Source organism: Lolium perenne, chromosome 3, assembly GCF_019359855.2.
Source record: "Lolium perenne isolate Kyuss_39 chromosome 3, Kyuss_2.0, whole genome shotgun sequence".
Taxonomy (NCBI): Eukaryota; Viridiplantae; Streptophyta; class Magnoliopsida; order Poales; family Poaceae; genus Lolium; species Lolium perenne.
In genome coordinates this window covers 163,586,471-163,599,239 of record NC_067246.2, presented here as the reverse complement: position 1 = coordinate 163,599,239, position 12,769 = coordinate 163,586,471, and positions in this window count along the sequence as shown.

The following is a 12,769-nucleotide window of genomic DNA, read 5'->3' as shown; positions in this document are numbered from 1 at the left end:
GCCTAAGTTACCCACTTATGTACCTTTTCGCCATGAGTTGTCTTGTAGGCCTATATATAGACCCAAGACACCCCCCTTACCTCTTTAGACAAGATGATAGCTTAAACATGGATATGAGCTTTGTCTCCCTAGGGTTTCATCCCTCTGTAATCAAGGCAACCCTTGTTGTTGATCTAGATCTGTGAGTGAGATTCTAGTGCGAGCACTCTCTCTCTCTCTCCGATCTCCTTCTCCAACACCGGTCTCTCTCCTCGGAATTCTACCGCGGTCTCTTCCGTAGGAGATTCTATCGGCGTGGTCCATCGAGCCACGGGGGTAAGTCTCGGTTGTATCGGGTAGGTGTGCGTGCGTGAGTTCCTCGTGTTCTTCGTGTTCATCGTGTTCTTCGCGCTCTCCCTCTCCTCCCCCTTTGGATTTCGGGTCAACCGCGAGATCGGGCCACACACGGGGTCTTAGACCTCATCACCAAGTCCCTCACTTGTGGTCACAAGGGTGCTAACCACACAACCTCATGATATGGAAGAACAACGGTGCAACATCTTCCAAACCCGTGCCGGAATTGGTGGCAAGTCTATCAAGGTCATCATCGATGGTGGAAGTTGCCATAACCTTGCGAGCACCGAGTTGTGTGAGAAGCTCCACCTCACTCTCCGCAAGCATCCTCACCCCTACCATATCCAATGGTTGAGTGACAAGGGCAACGTCAAGATACAACATACCGTCACCGTCAACTTCAAGATCGGCCCTTATGAGGACACCGTCGAGTGTGACGTGGTACCCATGACGGTGTGCCACATGTTGCTTGGCCGCCCTTGGCAATATGACAAGAAGGCTATACATGATGGACTCCCCAACACATACACCTTCAAGGTCAACGACAAGAAGTTCGAGTTGCGCCCGATGACTCCTAGCCAAATCATCGCGGATAATGCGAAGGCTTTAGCGAGGGCACAACTCCGCATCCATAGTGAGTTGAGAGGAGAGGGAGCGACCCACCATAAAGAGAGTGAGCGCCACAAGCCATACATGAGTGAGCCCAAGAGTGTCCTTCTAGCCACCAAGAGTGAGTGGAGAGAGCTCCAAGAGAACCCATCCACCATATTGCACTATGTGCTCATATGCAAGGGACCCGCGTCGGAGACTAACGACTTAACCAACATTCCTCCGTCTTTGTTGTCTCTTTTGCAGGAATTCCAAGATGTCTTCCCCGACGAGCTCCCTCATGGACTACCACCACTCCGAGGCATCGAACACCGCATCGACCTCATACCCGGCGCTCCGCTTCCTAACCGTGCCGCCTACCGCACCAATCCCGAAGAGACCAAGGAGATCAACCGCCAAATTCAAGATCTCCTCGCCAAAGGGGAAATCGTTCGCCTACATGGAGTACCACAAAGCATTGTGTCGGATCGAGATGTCAAGTTCATGAGTTATCTTTGGAAGACGCTCATGGCAAAGTTTGGAGTGAAGCTCTTATTCTCATCATCATCGCACCCGCAAACGGACGGCCAAACGGAAGTGGTCAATCGAAGCCTCTCCACCCTCCTACGCATCCTCGTGAAGAAAAACTTGAAGTCATGGGAGGAATGCATCCCACACGCGGAGTTCGCCTACAACCGCGCCAAGCACTCGACTACATCAAGGAGTCCATTCATGGTCGTCTACGGGTTTGAGCCGCTCACGGCACTCGACATACTACCACTTCCCCTTCATGAGCGAACGAACATGGACTTCGCCAAGCGCGCCGCCGACGTGAAGAAACTTCATGAAGAAACAAGAGCTACCATTCAAGAACATGTGCTTCGTCAAGCTACCCGCCTCAACGCCAAGAAGAAGGAAAGGATATTTCAAGAAGGAGACCTCGTTTGGATACACCTCCGGAAGGAAAGGTTCCCTCGTGAGCGCAACTCCAAGCTCAAGCCAAGAGGAGATGGTCCCTTCAAGGTTCTCAAACGCATCAACAACAATGCTTACGTCATCGACATCCCCACCTCCAAGTACTTGGTGAGCAACACCTTCAACGTTGCGGACTTGTCGCCATATCATGAAGATGAAGAGGAACAAGAGTCGAGGACGACTCTTTCCCAAGGGGAGATGATGCGGGGTGGCCTTCGGTCACCTCCACACCAAGACCAACAAGTCCCCCAAGTGGACCGATGACACGAGCCCGAGTCAAAGCGCTACATGATGAGGTGAACTCGCTCCTCACCACCCTTGATCTTGGTACACCTTTGGATGGATTGCTACCTCATGCCGACGTGTTATGTGTCATTAGGTACAAGGAGCATCAAGGTCACCAAGAGGAGGATACGCCATGGTCAAAGGGAGGAGAGGAGCAGCTGGACAAGAAGATGGACACGAAGATGGACATGGAGCTGGACAGGAAGTCGAGCGAAGAGCGCAAGGAAGAGAAGACGGACGGCCGGTCAGGAACCCGGTCAGACCGGCTCCTCGACCGGATCACCCGGTCCACAGCCCGGTCTCGACCGGCCTCCTGACCGGGCCGCCGGTCGAAACCGGGATTCGCGCTCGTGACATCCGGCGCCATCCGAGGGACTTGGAGCCTCGTCCGGTCACCGCCCGGTCCCAGGCCCGGTCTGAAACCGCCTGCCCGGTCACAGCCCGGTCCGACCGGCCTCGACTGCCCGCCCGGCCACAGCCCGGCTGACCGGCCTCCTGACCAGCCTGCGCGACTTAAGTTATATTTTCGGCCCAAACTTACCTTTTCGGCCTGTGACGCCTTGTAAGACTATATAAGCACCCCAAGCACCCCTTTAGCTCTTTAGACTTGTTTTGAACTCAAACCTAAATTTGAGCTTAGTCTCCCTTGGGTATCATCCCTCTGTAATCAAGGCACCTTGGTTGTTGATTTGGAACTTGTTGAGTGAGATTCTAGTACAAGATACTCTCTCTCCCTCACCAAGCTCTTCTTCTCCAATCCCAATCTCTCCCCGGGGAATTCTACCGCGTGTCTCTTCCTCGGAGATTCTATTGGCGTGGTCCATCGAGCCACGGAGGTAAGCATCGGGTGTATCGGGTTGTGTGTGTGCGTGAGTCTCGGAGTTCCTCGTGTTCGTCGCGTTCTTCGTGTTCCTCGCGTTTTCCCATCTTCCCCCTTGGTTTCGAAGTCAATCCGCGAGATCGGGCCACACACGGGGTCTTAGACCTCATCACATTAGCTCTTCTCCATGGTGGTTGACGATCCTGCACTTCACGTTCAGCTTTGCAAGCAAGATGAAACAAGCGAGTAATAGTGTTGTACTCCTTATAATCTAAAATATGCTGAATCTCTTTATTCAAACCACAAAAGAAACGTGCAAGCATAGCCTCATTATCCTCTACAATACCACAGCGAATCATGCCAGTTTGCAATTCTTGATAATAGTCTTCTACAGAATTTTTTCCTTGTTCTAAGCGAGACATTTTTTTCAGCAAATCACGTTGATAATGTGGAGGAACAAAACGAGTACGCATAGCAAGTTTTAACCCAGTCCAAGTAGCAGGAATATTTGCTGCATGTGTTCTACAATATTCAGACCACCAAATAGATGCAAAATCTGTGAACTCACAAGTAGCAGCACTAACACGCAAGTGATCAGGGTATTTTAAACATGCAAAGCGTTGTTCTACTTCCAATTCCCATGTAAGATATGCATCAGGATTATATCTACCCTCAAATGGCGGAATGTTCAGTTTCAGTTTAGCAACATGATCATCATCATTACGTACCGGACGAGGAGGTGGTCGAGCGTTGCGGTTCAGCTGCCGTGGACGACCAGGTGCAGGTTGTTGGACTTCCTCGCCGTCCAGTATGTTCTCATCTACCTGCTCGTCCGCGTCCCCTTCATAGTCTTCGTATCCCTCATCAGAAGGCGCGTCATGTGCGGCTGCTGCAGCAGGAGCGGTACCCGCAGGAACGTCCGCACGAGGAACGCGGCGTGCGCGGCGTTGCACGTTGGCGCGAGGCGGCGGTAACCGAGTCAAAAGCTCCTGGAACTTGGCGTCGAGCTTGGAGTTGAAAGCTGCCTCGAGGCCATCCAGCTTGTCCAGCGCGTCGGTGAGTTTGGCATCCACGTCACCAATGCGCGCATCGGTGTCACGTGCATGCCCGCCCAAAAGGTGGGTGAAGTGAGCATGCAACTGCTCAGGCGTCATCTTGGCCGGGTCAACAGCGGTCGGATCAACCGGGTCCTGACATGGTTAGTACACGAAAAGCACAAATGTATATGCCTACAAACTACGAAATATGGTGGTTCACGCGCAATTCGTCAAGCAAAATACAAAGCTCTTACAAGTTCTTACCAAACAGGAGGAAGGTGATGTAACAACCAGCAAGGATCAGCGTCTCCCAAGATTGCCAAAGCGATTACCAGGTGTCGACACAGTGCACGTGGAGACAATATGTAGAGCTCTGGGAAGGCAAAGTATAGTGATATGGTGGCACAATAATCAAATCAGCGATGCAAATTGAGTAAACGCTCAACGAAGGTACTGTGCTGGTCCTAGGCTAGATCGTATTAGAGACGCGAGCCTAAATCACCAACGAGGTCACGATGCGGCACAAGATGCAAAGGACAGCGGAACTGGCGCTGAAGGATAGAGCAACCTATGGGAAGGAATTTTTTTTTTTTTTTTTTTTTTTTTTTTTGGGGGGGGAATCTACTGTGGCGCTAGACCACAGAGGTCTCTATGGTCGGGCGACCGGAAAATTTGTTTTTTTTTTTTTTTTTTTTTTTTTTCGGGGAATCTATCGTGGCGCTAGACCACGAGGTCTCTATGGTCGGCGACCGGAAATTTTTTTTTTTTTTTTTTTTTTTTTTGGGGGGAATCTACTGTGGCGCTAGACCACAGAGGTCTCTATGGTCGGGCGACCGGAAATTTTTTTTTTTTTTTTTTTTTTTTTTTTGCAGCTAGATTGCTTTCAGGATTCCGACGGAAAACGCGAAATTGACCAAGAAAACGGATCTAAAACCCGGAAAAACTCAGAAACAAAGATCAAGAAAGACCCTACGATGATGGGAATCAAAGGAGAACAACAAAGAGTTGATGGCAGATGTGGCGGAAGTGTATGGTGGCGGTGATATGGCGAGGACTGCAAGCGGAGATGGTGCGGCGGCGACGCGACTACTATGATCAGAACTCGAAACTCTAACGACTCTAGACGCTAAGACCAGCACGCGACACAACGATTGCAGACAAAGACTCAAAAAGCAAAAACTGAAAAGATCATGCAATGGCTTGGCAGGGGCTATGGGACGGATGATCTAAACCTAATATATTTTTGTGGAGCTTTTTCTGGGTTATAGGTAAAACAAATCTACACTAGTAAAACTGTAAATCTCACCGAGCAACCTGAAATCTGATACCACTTGATAGGGCAAAGGTGTCCGATCTTTCGATGAGATGGGGATAAATCGATTTGTTGGTGGAGTTCGTGCTTGACGATCCGACTACACGTGCAAAGCTCGTGCGCCAATGCAATCGCTAGGACAATCTCCGGGAGTTACTGATCTTGCGGGAGCACGATCAGCCTGACCAGCGAGGGTCTTAATTCCTACCTGAAATCGAGAACAAGTAAGAACTAATATTGCAATCAGAATATTGCGGATATAGATGAAAGCTTTAGTGAAAAGGTGGGATTCCGAATAGTCGGTCTTGTTCTGGGCGTTGGCCTCAAAAGAAGTACACGAGAGCTGCAGCAATGGCTAACTTTTAGTCTAATCAAAATCCAAGTTCTAATGACGGCTACGGAGGGATATATATGGGGGAAGTCAAGGGATTTTCGTCCAACCAGCTAGGGTTGGCCAAAAACACCCCTAAATGGGCCTTCCTCCACTTATATGGCCTCTTAAAATCCCCTAAAATACCTAATCCGAAAATACATGTGCCTGGCCCATTAAATAAGGTGACGCAGCACCAATAATAACTCTTTGGACGAATTTTATGATGGAGTAACTTGTATAATTCATCCAAGCATCATTGCTTCACTATGGTGGCTTCAATGTTCTGAAATCCTCGCTTGCAACGCCATCCAGAATCCTTGCAGGTCTGCTGCCATCTCCATGCACGTTCCTAATCCAATGCTTGGCGTCCATGCTAGATCCATTCCTAAATAATATAAATACATTTGATTTAGGCAGCATCATATTCTCATATATATCAGGAAGGATTCCTAGTAACGAATGTACCTGAGATGTGGTTGTAGGAGTATTGGTTGTATCTATCATAGAGATGTCCTCATCACCGGTTGTAGGTCCGGTCTGACCGGGTCCTGGACCGGCCAGCGTCTGTCTCTTCCTTGGAGCGCTTCGTGCGACGTTGGCTTTGGCTTCATGATCATCTCCATGTCCAGTTGCTTCTCTCCTTCCCTTGACCTTGGCGTCTCCTCCTCTCCGTGGTCTTGATGCGCCTTGTACCTAATGACACATAGCACGTCGGCATGAGGTAGCAATCCATCCAAAGGGGTACCAAGATCAAGGGTGGTGAGGAGCGAGTTCACCTCATCATGAAGAGCTTTGACTCGGGCTCGTGTCATCGGTCCACTTGGGGGACTTGTTGGTCTTGGTGTAGCAACGTCGGTGACCGGGGCTACATCACAATGTGTGAAGCATCATCGCTCTTATGGCAAGGTATGAAATGAGCCATCTTAGAGAATCTATCCACTACAACAAATATGGAATCATGACCATGCTTAGTGCGAGGCAAGCCTAGAACGAAATCCATGCTAATATCGGTCCATGGTGCATAAGGAATAGGCAATGGTATGTAGAGACCATAAGGGTTGGAGGTAGACTTAGCTTGTAAGCATGTTGTGCACCGACGGCAAAGGCGCTCCACATCTCGCTTCATCTTTGGCCAATAGTAGTGGGTTGAGAGCATGGCATATGTCTTGTCACGGCCAAAGTGGCCCATAAGACCTCCTCCATGAGACTCTTGCAAAAGCAATTTTCGAAGCGAAGACTCGGGAATGCAAATCTTGTTAGCTTTGAACAAATAGCCATCATGCAAATAGAAATCATCCACTCCTCGCTCAACGGAGCACTTCTCAAAAATGGGAGCAAAGAAAGAATCGGAAGGATAGAGTTCTTTGATCTCTTCAAGTCCCAAAACATGAAAATCCAAACGAGTTAGCAAAAGGGTGTTTTTGCGGGAAAGAGCATCCGCCACAACATTGTCCTTGCCCTTCTTGTATTTGATCACATATGGGAAGGACTCAATGAACTCGACCCATTTTGCATGTCGTTTGTTCAAGTTGTGTTGGCTTTTCAAATATTTTAAGGACTCATGGTCGGAATGAATGATAAACTCTTTTGGCCAAAGATAGTGTTGCCAAACTTCAAGAACGCGAACCAAAGCGTAGAGCTCCTTGTCATATATAGGATAGTTGAGGCGTGCGCCATCCAACTTCTCACTATAGTATGCCACGGGTTTGCCCTCTTGCATAAGCACACCACCAATACCAAGCCCACTTGCGTCACACTCAATCTCAAAAGTTTTTGCAAAATTTGGAAGAACAAGAAGTGGAGCTTCGGTAAGGCGTTTCTTCAACTCATCAAAAGCATTTTGTTGGGCCTTGCCCCAAACAAATGGAACATTCTTTTTGGTAAGTTCATTCAAAGGACACGCAATGGTGCTAAAGTCTTTGACAAAGCGGCGGTAAAACCCGGCAAGTCCATGGAAGCTTCGGACTTGGCCAACATTTGTAGGGGTAGGCCAATTATGGATGGCCTCCACCTTGGAAGAATCAACTTCAATCCCATTAGCGGAAACCACAAAACCAAGAAAAACCAATTTGTTTTGAGCAAATGTGCACTTGGGGAGGTTAGCATAAAGCTTTTCATGGCGCAAGATGCACAAGACTTCTCTCACATGTTGCACATGGTCCTCGAGGTTTTTGCTATAGATAAGAATATCATCGAAGTAGACAACCACGCTCTTGCCAATGAGAGGACGCAAGATGTGATTCATGAGGCGCATGAAAGTAGATGGTGCATTGGAAAGACCAAAAGGCATAACGAGCCATTCATAGAGACCAAGTTTGGTCTTGAATGCCGTTTTCCATTCATCACCAATAGCCATGCGGATTTGATGGTAACCACTACGCAAATCGACTTTGGAGAAAATCGTGGCACCACTAAGTTCATCAAGCATGTCATCTAAACGCGGAATGGGATGGCGGTAACGGACGGTAATGGCATTGATGGGGCGACAATCCATACACATCCGTTGCGTCTCATCCGGTTTAGGCACAAGAATCACGGGAACCGCACAAGGGCTAAGGCTTTCTCGGACGTACCCTTTTGCGAGGAGATCTTGAATTTGGCGGTTGATCTCCTTGGTCTCTTCGGGGTTGGTGCGGTAGGCGGCACGGTTTGGAAGCGGAGCGCCGGGTATGAGGTCGATGCGGTGTTCTATGCCGCGGAGTGGTGGTAGTCCATGAGGGAGCTCGTCGGGGAAGACGTCTCGAAATTCCTGCAAAAGAGACAACAAAGACGGAGGAATGTTGGTTAAGTCGTTAGTCTCCGACGCGGGTCCCTTGCATATGAGCACATAGTGCAATATGGTGGATGGGTTCTCTTGGAGCTCTCTCCACTCACTCTTGGTGGCTAGAAGGACACTCTTGGGCTCACTCATATATGGCTTGTGGCGCTCACTCTCTTTGTGGTGGGTCGCTCCCTCTCATCTCACTATGGGTGCGGAGTTGTGCCCTCGCTAAAGCCTTCGCATTATCCGCGATGATTTGGCTAGGAGTCATCGGGCGCAACTCGAACTTCTTGTCGTTGACCTTGAAGGTGTATGTGTTGGAGAGTCCATCATGTATAGCCTTCTTGTCATATTGCCAAGGGCGGCCAAGCAACATGTGGCACACCGTCATGGGTACCACGTCACACTCGATAGTGTCCTCATAAGGGCCGATCTTGAAGTTGACGGTGACGGTATGTTGTATCTTGACGTTGCCCTTGTCACTCAACCATTGGATATGGTAGGGGTGAGGATGCTTGCGGAGAGTGAGGTGGAGCTTCTCACACAACTCGGTGCTCGCAAGGTTATGGCAACTTCCACCATCGATGATGACCTTGATAGACTTGCCACCAATTCCGGCACGGGTTTGGAAGATGTTGCACCGTTGTTCTTTCATATCATGAGGTTGTGTGGTTAGCACCCTTGTGACCACAAGTGAGGGACTTGGGTCATGCTCACATAAGAGAGGATCTTCTCCACTTTCTTGCTCATAAGCTTCTTCACTTGCCACGGTGATAGGGCAAAGGTGTCCGATCTTTCGATGAGATGGGGATAAATCGATTTGTTGGTGGAGTTCGTGCTTGACGATCCGACTACACGTGCAAAGCTCGTGCGCCAATGCAATCGCTAGGACAATCTCCGGGAGTTACTGATCTTGCGGGAGCACGATCAGCCTGACCAGCAAGGGTCTTAATTCCTACCTGAAATCGAGAACAAGTAAGAACTAAAGATGCAATCAGAATATTGCGAATAGAGATGAAAGCTTGATTGATAATGGTGGGATTCCGAATAGTCGGTCTTGTTCTGGGCGTTGGCCTCAAAAGAAGTACACGAAGTTGCAGCAATTGGCTAACTTTTAATCTAATCAAAATCCAAGTTCTAATGACGGCTACGGAGGGATATATATGGGGGAAGTCAAGGGATTTTCGTCCAACCAGCTAGGGTTGGCCAAAAACACCCCTAAATGGGCCTTCCTCCACTTATATGGCCTCTTAAAATCCCCTAAAATACCTAATCCGAAAATACATGGGCCTGGCCCATTAAATAAGGTGACGCAGCACCAATAATAACTCTTGGACGAATTTTATGATGGGAAAACTTGTAGAATTCGTCCAATCATCGTTGCTCCATTATAATGGCTTCAAAGTTCTGAAATCTCCACTTGCGGCGTCATCTTCAATCCTCAAACGCTTGCTGCCATCTCCTCCATGCGTGATCATGCTCCAATGCTTGTCCTCCTCATCCATGCTTGGTCCATCATTCCTAAGAGTAACAAACATATCTGATTTAGGCAGCATCATATTCTCATGTATGTGAGGAATAGTTCCAAGAAACGAAAGTACCTGATAGTTAAGTTGTTTGGCACGAGCTCGAGTGATTGGTCCTTGTATTTGTGTGGCTGTAGGTACAGCGGTTGTATCAAGAGATGGGATGTCCTCATCATGCCCCCCTTCTTGAATTGAAGTCGTCCTCGACGAAAACTCCTCTTCTTCCCCAAAGTAAGGCTTCAAATCTGCAATGTTAAATGTAGGACTAACCGGACCCAATTCTGCAGGAAGCTCAAGTTTATATGCATTATCATTTATTTTCTCTAACACCTTAAAAGGACCAGCAGCGCGGGCATTAGTTTAGACTTGCAATTCAGGAAAACGATCTTTGCGCAAATGCAACCAAACAAGATCACCAACATCAAACACAACATGCTTTCTTCCTCTATCCCCAGCAATTTTATACTTAGCATTCATGCGTGCTATGTTGTCTTTAGTAGTCTCATGCAATTTTAGTATCAATTCAGCACGGTCTGTAGCATCCAAATTATTTTTGCATGAAGATGGTAAAGGCAACAAATCAATAGGTGCACGTGGTACAAAACCATAAACAATCTCAAATGGGCACATCTTAGTGGTAGAATGCAGCGAACGATTGTAAGCAAATTCAACATGAGGTAAACATTCTTCCCACAATTTTAAGTTCTTTTTCAAAACAGCCCGCAGCATAGTAGACAAAGTTCTATTTACTACTTCAGTTTGTCCATCAGTTTGGGGATGACATGTAGTACTAAACAGCAATTTAGTCCCCAACTTAGCCCATAAACATCTCCAAAAGTGGCTAAGAAATTTAGTATCACGATCAGAAACAATAGTATTTGGCACACCATGTAAACGCACAATTTCGCGAAAGAACAAATCAGCAACATGTGTAGCATCATCAGTTTTGTGACATGGAATAAAGTGTGCCATCTTAGAAAACCTATCCACAACAACAAAGATACTATCCCTCCCCTTCTGTGTACGAGGCAAACCCAAAACGAAATCCATAGAAATATCCTCCCACGGTACACTAGGAACAGGAAGAGGCATATATAAACCATGTGGATTAAGTCGAGACTTAGCTTTTTGACATGTAGTGCAGCGTGCCACAAATCTCTCAACATCTCGACGCATACGTGGCCAAAAGAAGTGTGCAGCAAGTACATCCTCCGTCTTCTTCACACCGAAATGACCCATCAATCCTCCTCCATGCGCCTCCCGTAACAACAAAAGACGAACGGAACCATCGGGATGCATAGCTTGTTAGCACGGAACACAAATCCATCATTGAGGACGAATTTGTTCCATGTTCTACCATCTTTACAATTCAGCAACACATCGTTAAAATCAGCATCAAGCAAGTATTGTTCCTTTATGGTTTCTAATCCAAAAATCTTGAAGTCAAGTTGAGATAGCATAGTATAACGGCGCGACAAAGCATCAGCAATAACATTATCTTTACCCTTTTTGTGTTTGATAACATAAGGAAAAGACTCTATAAACTCAACCCACTTTGCATGGCGAAGATTCAACTTAGCTTGACTACGAATATGCTTCAAAGATTCATGATCAGAATGTATAACAAATTCTTTAGGCCATAAATAATGTTGCCAAGTTTCTAATGTCCGAACCAGCGCATATAATTCTTTATCATAAGTAGAATAGTTCAGACTAGGCCCACTCAATTTTTCACTAAAATATGCAACAGGTTTGCCCTCTTGTAATAACACACCTCCCAAACCAATTCCACTAGCATCACATTCAAGCTCAAAAGTCTTATTGAAATCAGGAAGTTGGAGTAATGGAGCATGTGTTAACTTATCTTTCAGAATCATGAAGGCGTCTTGTTGTGCATCGCCCCACACAAAGGGCACATCCTTCTTTGTAAGCTCATTCAGCGGCGCAGCAATGGATCCAAAATCTTTCACAAAGCGCCTATAGAAGCCAGCGAGGCCAAGAAAACTCCTCACTTGTGTGACCGTCTTTGGCTGCGGCCAACTCTCAATTGCCTCAATCTTGGCTGGATCAACTTCAATTCCCTGCGCAAGAACAACATAGCCAAGAAACGCAACTCGATTGGTGCAAAAGGTGCACTTCTCAAGATTACCATACAAACGTGCATCACGTAACGCATTGAAAACAGCACGTAAATGATCCAAATGTTCCTCCAAAGATTTGCTATAAATCAGAATATCATCAAAGTATACCACCACAAAACGTCCAATAAAAGCACGTAAAACTTCGTTCATCAGTCTCATGAAAGTACTAGGTGCATTAGTTAAACCAAAGGGCATTACTAACCACTCATATAAGCCGAACTTAGTTTTAAACGCTGTTTTCCATTCATCTCCTAATTTCATACGAATCTGGTGGTAACCACTACGCAAATCAACTTTAGAGAACATAACAGAACCACTCAATTCATCAAGCATATCATCTAAACGAGGTATTGGATGACGGTATCGAATGGTAATATTATTAATAGTTCTACAATCAGTACACATGCGTGAAGAACCATCCTTCTTAGGTACCAAGATAATAGGAACAGCACATGGGCTAAGAGACTCACGAATGTAACCTTTATCTTGGAGAACCTGAATTTGTCGCTGAATCTCTTTCGTCTCTTCAGGATTGGTACGGTATGGTGCACGGTTGGGCAGCGACGCTCCTGGAATCAAGTCAATCTGGTGTTCTATGCCACGGATAGGTGGTAGTCC